This window comes from Bos mutus, chromosome 10 (assembly GCF_027580195.1).
Source record: "Bos mutus isolate GX-2022 chromosome 10, NWIPB_WYAK_1.1, whole genome shotgun sequence".
Lineage (NCBI taxonomy): Eukaryota > Metazoa > Chordata > Mammalia > Artiodactyla > Bovidae > Bos > Bos mutus.
The window spans coordinates 43,589,910-43,597,393 of NC_091626.1; the positions used below are offsets into that span (position 1 = coordinate 43,589,910).

The 7,484-nt window shown below is 41.5% G+C and overlaps 1 pseudogene; it reads right to left on the minus strand.

Moving 5' to 3' along the window:
• Positions 1-5,766: 5,766 nt before the first annotated feature.
• On the minus strand, positions 5,767-7,049 carry LOC138989570 (52 kDa repressor of the inhibitor of the protein kinase-like; annotated as a pseudogene).
• Positions 7,050-7,484: the final 435 nt, after the last annotated feature.

The following is a 7,484-nucleotide window of genomic DNA, read 5'->3' on the forward strand; positions in this document are numbered from 1 at the left end:
AAAAAATAAGATTGCTGTAGGCTCACCCAACTTATTTTTTATTTCACTTCTGCTGTTCTTAAAATGTGTAATTAAGTAAGTTTTCAGGTTTAGTTATTAAAAGTTTTTTCATCTATTCCATGTCAAAATGTGTATTTTGTATCATATAAATAATTCCATAAATTTTGCCTCTTCCATGAAGCCTTCCCAAATTGATTATTGGGAGGAAAAAAAAATTCCCTCTCTTCTTTTATTTTTTCCCTCTCTTCTCCTAATACATTTGGACATGAGAATCCTAAGTTGTTCTTCCTTCAGAATTATTCCCAAATATGTTCACTCTTGCTTCAATGAAAATGTACTAAAAATCATAGAATTTAGAGTTGGAAGAGACCTTAGGAATATAATGCAAATTCCTAGTTAAATGGAGTTGAATGAATGCTATTCATTTATCTCTGGTACCTATCCCAAGTCTTCTAAAAGCGCCGTAAGTTAAAAATGTATAAACCCACAGGACAAAGAACCTGGGTAAGCAGATGACAACAACCACATTTTGTGGAAACTGACTTAGCAGAGTAATGATCCCCTAAGCTATTAGTGGAGGAAGCCATAGTAAACCAATTTTCTAATTAATTATTTTCATTATTTAGATTTAAGATGTAAAAGCTTTGGTTGTGCTGGGTCTTCATTCTTGCACTCGGGTTTTCTCTAGGTGTGGCGAGTGGGGGCTACCGTTTGTTGCGGATCGCAGGCTCTAGAGCATGGGCTCAGTAGTTGTGGCACATGCTTTGCTGCTCCGCGGCATGTGGATCTTCCCAGACCAGGGGTTGAATCTGTGTCCTCTCATTGGTAGGTGGACTCTTACAACCAGGGAAGTTTCACAAGCCAATTTTTAGAACCCCTAGGAAAGATTAGGTGGTGGCAGTACCAGATGTCCCTGAAAGAGAGAGAGTGTGAGTGAAACAAACAAAAAGCATAGCTAGTACAGGAATACCGTACTGAAAATGGGAACTAAGTTAATGTCAGTGTTAGATGGTGATGTCTCAGTCCCCTTCTGCAATGCAACTCTGAGAACGCTGGCAACCAGGCCTGCTCCACACTCTCCTTGACCCACAGGCGACTGGATAATTCCTCAGTGGGAAAACTTTTGAGCCCAAGAGGGGCAAAACCCTGCAATCCTATATGATCAGCCTACACTGATGAGCCCAGCCTCCTACCCTGCCTTGCCCCGCTCCTGGTCTCCTTGCTCCTCATATACAGCCCAGGCTCACCCTCAGTCAAGGAAAGCCCCAGTGTGAATGACAGACACCAAAAGAAACCCAGAAGGCGTTAAGGCCATGAAGCTCGCAGGAAAACTTGTTTTAAAAAATCCTATTATCTGTCCTTGCAGATATCTTGTCCCCTCAAAGAAAAAAGACTTTTAAAAAGAGCTTTCAGAAGAAGAAAGACTCTTATAAATTGAAAATACTGTGGTAGAAGTGAAAAATTCAACAGAAAGGAAGGAAAATAAGATAGAGACCCCTGATAACTGAAACCATCTGTACCCACACAGCTTACTGTTTACAGTAAGTATTTATTTTTGGTTTCATTCTACTCATTACAAGTATAACTTTATAATTACAGGGAACTTTTTCAGGAGGCAATGAAAAATATAAATAGTATTGTTTATTCCAGGAGTTTCCTCTCCGCAAACCCATGTAAATGCTGAGCTTACCTATAGATAGCATCAAGCAACAGTTTACTCCTCTAGACTCTTTGAAACCTGCATCTCAAAACCCTTCCTAGCTGGGACGCCCCACCCTAAACTGTTAACCCTTGTCCAATCCTAATCAAGCCCTGGCATCGATGGACCTGCCTTAAACCAGATTGCAAAATCTCAGGAATACCTCAGGGGGCTAAGACTCCATCAAGTTTGTGCTCTCCCTTCCTTCAGTAAGGATAAACTCAGCTTTGTCAAAGGTGGTTTTGGGAGACATTTTGCTAGAGCCAAACACATCACCTCTAAAAAAAATTAGTACAAAAGAAAAAAGAGAAAGGATGGAAATGGGATGAAAAGGATAAGAAAGTTAAAAGCCAGTTCAAGAGATCCAACATCCAAATTATGAGAAATCTCAAAAGAGAAAATGATGGGGAGAAAAATAGCAAAGAAATAATTTAAGAAAATGCCCTAGAAATGAAGCATGTACATTTCCAGAATAGAAGGTATGATGGATCAAAGGAATTTTATTCCAAAGTTAGAACCATCGTTAAATTTCAGAAATGAAGACAATCAGAAAATGAAGGTGGGGTAGTTGCTTGCTTGCAGATTAATACTATTGCCACCAGATGGCAGTAGTGTCTCTAAAGGTTTAAGAGTTGTATTTTTTTTTTTTCCTTCATAAACTATCATCTCTTTCCACAGCATTAGAAAGAGGTAGGCTTAGTTTGGAGTCTTTCAGAACTGTGATTTCTTTATAAAAGACTCTGCTATAAGGTTACCATACAATCGGCCTGAAGGAAGAAAAAATCTCAATTCTCATTGAGGAATGGCTCATGTGGCTCTGAAGGGGAAGAAAGACCCTTAAGAGAATGGATTCCAAGCCTTACTTGTCTGTGTGGACAGGAGACTTCTGTCTATGCATGGATTACAAAGCATTCATTTATTCTCAAGTTTTATTGATGCCTACTCTATGCCAGGTACTGAGGTAGGCACCAGGAATACCACAGTTTTTAAAAAAACAAAACAAAACAGATCGGGTCTTTGTCTTCATAGAGCTTACATTCTGAGGGGAGAAATATCCAATAAACAATTCAAGTTAAATCATATATGTATCTGAGGAATTTGACAGAGGTCAGGGTATAAGTAAGCACAGCAGCTAGGAAGCTATTGCAGTTGTCTGGGTGGGAGATACCGGTCACTTGGGTTGTGGTGATGGTAGGAGACAGAAAAGTAAATGAGTTTAAGATATATTGGAGGGTAGAGTTGACAGGACTTGGTCATGGTCTGGACTTGGCCACGTGTCAATGTGTGGCTTGGCTGGGTGGATGGGTTGCCATTTTCTCAGGTGGAGAAAGCGTGGAGAGAAAGAGGTTTTGGAGGAGGGGATGGTGGTTAGAATCAAGAATTCATTGAGGAATATTTGTTAGATTAGTCGTTCTCCTCAGGCATTCAGGTTCTGGTGGATGTCCCTGATCTAGGCTAGGATGGGCTTTGCTCTGATTCCTGCCCAATGGAATGGCTTGGTCTGGCATATTTGCTCACAGTTGGCATGCATTAAGTTAAAAATTGCTCTAACTCAGTCCCCCATGGAGCAAGAGCAAAATCAGCTGAAATTTGCAGTGGTTTTTTTTCTCCCCCGCCATGAGTTAGGCATTTGCGTTAAAAGAGAACAGGCCAGAGCATCTTTTAGATTTTACTTTTTGTACTCTGTTCAGGAATGGTGTGCAATCTCAAAGACAACCAGCATTTAGAAAATGCAAGGCAAGTTGTTTTGCTGGGTCCTTGAGCTAGTATGTACAGGTAAGTTCCCGAGTGTGATTCTGGGATTTCAGAGGTGAAAAATTCTTCCTTTGACTCTGAGGATAGAGACCTTTGTCTTATTTGTCCCCAGCATAGTGCCTGATACATATGTACTCAGTAAATACGTGTTGAATTGAAGCCACTCCATCTGGATTTTTTCCTGAGCCTCTGAACCCTAGTTGAACTCGCCACAGGACTTGAAATAGCTCAGATTATTTGTTTCCCAAAAAGCTATTACATGGGAGGAGGTGCATCTCCAGACTCATTATGGCTTAGGACCACATCACCAGGTGTTAGGAAAAGACATATCTCCTTCCTTGTTCCTATAACCTCCCTCCATGGGAATATTTTGCCATCATCAATGCAGTGTTAAGACAGAATTTTAAAATCAACTTAGCCCTGACCATCAGTGTTTTCATTTGTAACCTGGAGGTTGAGTAGTTCTGTACTGTGTCCAGACTCAGAGGTTACCTCGGTTACCTTCTCTGATTCACTCTTTGCACCTTTGTTTTTTGTTTTGTTTTTAGTATTTATTTATTTATTTGTGGCTGCATTAGGTCTCAGTTTCGGCACAAGGGCTCTTCATTGTGGTGTGCGGGCTCAGTAGGTGTGGCTCAAAGGCTTAGTTGCCCTCTGGCATGGGAGATCTTAGTTCCTTGACCAGGGTTCGAATCATGTCCCTTGCGTTGCAAAGTGGATTCCTAACCACTGGGCCACCAGGGAAGTCGGTGCTTTCATACAGTTTAGAACAGTGCTTTTTAGACTTGTGAACGTGAAGGAGCAGCCTAGGACAGCTTTAGCTCCCCTCACCAATTTGCAGAAAACCTACAACCCCCTCCAGAATCATAATTCATATGTAAAAACAAAAAACGTTTATAAATTATACATAAGATCATCCTCAGAAAACACATGTTGTTTTTATTGTTATGTAACTTGCATTCATGGAGAAGGCAGTGGCAACCCACTCCAGTACTCTTGCCTGGAAAATCCCATGGACGGAGGAGCCTGGTAGGCTGCAGTCCACAGGGTCGCTAAGAGTCAGACACGACTGAGCGACTTCACTTTCACTTTTCACTTTCATGCATTGGAGAAGGAAATGGCAACCCACTCCAGTGTTCTTGCCTGGAGAATCCCAAGGACTGTGGAGCTTGGTGGGCTGCCATCTATAGGGTCACACAGAGTCGGACACGACTGAAGCGACTTAGCTGCAGCAACAGCAGCAGCAACTTGCATTTGAAGTTAAAAACAGTGTGATAACTACCCAGAGGGCTTGGCTTCCCTTAGACAAATTGTTTAGCTTCACTTCAGGCCAGGTTGCTACCCACAAGTGTCTCCCAGCTAAAAAATCTGACACTCCCACTGCCTAAAGATTTGTTAACAACTGTTGTTAAAGAGCAGGCGCCACTGCTGGCAGAGGAGCAGCATTCCCCTGAAAGCTGAGTCTCTCGCCCCTGGTCTTTCCTTCTCTCCCACCCATTAGATTATGTTGTTTCTGTGGTGTGGCCTGTATTCTGGATTTTCAGGAGTCTGTCCTTATTTCTCTTTCCTTGTGTGATCCTTGTTTTCCTGATCCAAAGCTTTCTATGTAATAAACTTTTGTGGGAAATGACATGTGACATGTCTAAAGTCCTGTGAAAAATCCCCCTTGAACGTCTGCCTGAGGTGATCAGTAAGGGAAAAGTGATGCTATGTCCAGAAGGCAGACTGTGTTGTAAGTTCTTTTAAAGCAATGCAGGTACAGGATATTTAAACGAAGTGAAATTCTGGGACGCTTTTTGTAGAGTAAGTTTTCATTCAAAGCATTTGGGGACAGTAGTCTGGAAATATTGGTGAAGAATCTGCCTGCAGTGTAGGAGACCCAGGTTCGATCCCTGGGTTGGGAAGTTCCCCTGGAGAAGGAAATGGCAACCCACTCCAGTATCCTTGCCTGGAAAATCTCATGGACACAGGAGCCTAGTGGGCTGTGGTCCATGGGGTCGCAAAGAGTTGGGCACGACTGAGCGACTAACAGTCTGGAAATATCATACTTATGCTTACAGCTCAGTCTAAATAATAAAATGTGTAAAGTAGTTTTTCCATGTATTGTTGTTGTTGTTTAGTCACTAAGTCACTTCTAACTCTTTGCGACTCCATGGACTATAGCCTGCCAGGCTCTCCTGGTCATGGAATTTTCCAGGCAAGAATACTGGAGTGTGTTGCCATTTCCTACTCCAGGGAAACTTCCCAACCCAGGGATCAAACCTAGGTCTCCTGAGTCTCCTGCATTGGCAGGCAGATTCTTTACCACTGTACTATCTGAGGTCTGTGGAATTTCCAAGAAGTTTCATCCAAGTGTTAAGTTTGGTTATCAAATTTATGGCTTCCTCAAACCAAAATCCATACTAAGTTTTAACATTTTCCATCACCTCATTAGTGAATGCAATGCCGCAGTCATCCTGCTAACTGCAAAGAAAACATCAAAGATTTGCCCTCTGGAGATTTTCTCCAAAGACTCTTGAAAATGATAGGACTTTTTAAAAAAGGTTAAGATACGACACTTCAAAGGACAACAGTGATAAATATGAAATGAAAATCTGTTGATATACTGCAAGGACAAATGGTCGGCCAGCTAGACTGTTATTTCATCTCAAATTTGTATCACCATGGATACCATCTAAACATAAAACAAGTGCTTGCAGGAGATCTATTAAAATTTCAAAAGCATAATGCTTATCTGTCCACTGAGAAAATGATAAATTTCCTTCAGGTCATTACCCTTCTCATTATTCTGAGAAGAAACAGAAATTACATCGTCAAATTCTGAAATAGTTATGGTAATTGATGGATAAAAGAACAAACTTCCTCAGTTGTTTTCAGTGCAACAGGTATGCCCATAACAGACACTGATCTTGCCAACCAAGTGCATAAGGCACAGGAGGCATAGCGTGTGCAGATAGCTTAGGGATGGTGGTGGTGGTTTAGTTGCTAAGTCATGTCCGACTCTTGTGACCCCATGGACTGTAGCCTGCCAGGCTCCCCTGTCCACAGGGATTCTCCAGGCAAAAATACTGGAGTGAGTTGCCATTTCCTTCTCCAGGGGATCTTCCCAACCCAGGAATCGAACGCAGGTCTTCTGCATTGCAGGCAGATTCTTTACTGACTGAGCTACAAGGGAAGCCCCAAAATACTTCCCTACAAGTCTTGAGGCAACAGTGTTCATTTTTGAAGAAAATCTACTGGACACAACATCTGACTGGCCATGACTGTGCTCCATATTTAGTCCTACTTCTTAGTTATTCCAGTGTGAAATTATACAGCTGGCATTTCTGTGTCAGTTTCATGAGGAGGGAAGCCTACAGGTTCTTCTCTTGAGGATGAAATTTATCAGCATAGCTCACCAGCATGGTGTTCTTCCTCTGATGTGTTCACACATTGTCATGATTATGAGTCTCTTACTTCCCCAAGGGTTTCTTTTAGCAGCTGACTCTGCTGTTTCTCCACAGAACATGTTAACTGGTGTCACCTCTTAGGACCTTCTCACTGCCTTCTCACCAGGATTTGTCTTGCACTTCAGCAATGTTTGAGATTCATCAAAAGCAAAGAGAATTTATAGGAGTTGTCAGCCTCATGTCCATCTAGAGGTAGGTTTTGTTTTGTATATAAGAATTGAAATTTCAGTGCAAGCTATTATGTTTAAAATAAGGGTATATTGTACAGCATAGGGGAATATAGACATTATGTTGTAATAAGTTTAAATGGAATCTACCCTATAAAAATATTGAAAATGTTTTACACCTGAAACTAATATTGTAAATCAACAATGGTAATGTGGTGATGTTGCTCAATTGTGTCTGACTCTAGCCCACCAGGCTCCTCTGTCTATTGAAATTCTCTAAGTTACTATTCCCTTCTCCAGGGGATCTTCCTCACTCAGGGTTCAATCCAGATCTCCTGCATCACAGGTGGATTCTTTACCATCTGAGCTACCAGGGAGGCCCTCAAAATCAACTACATTTCAACTTTAAAAAAA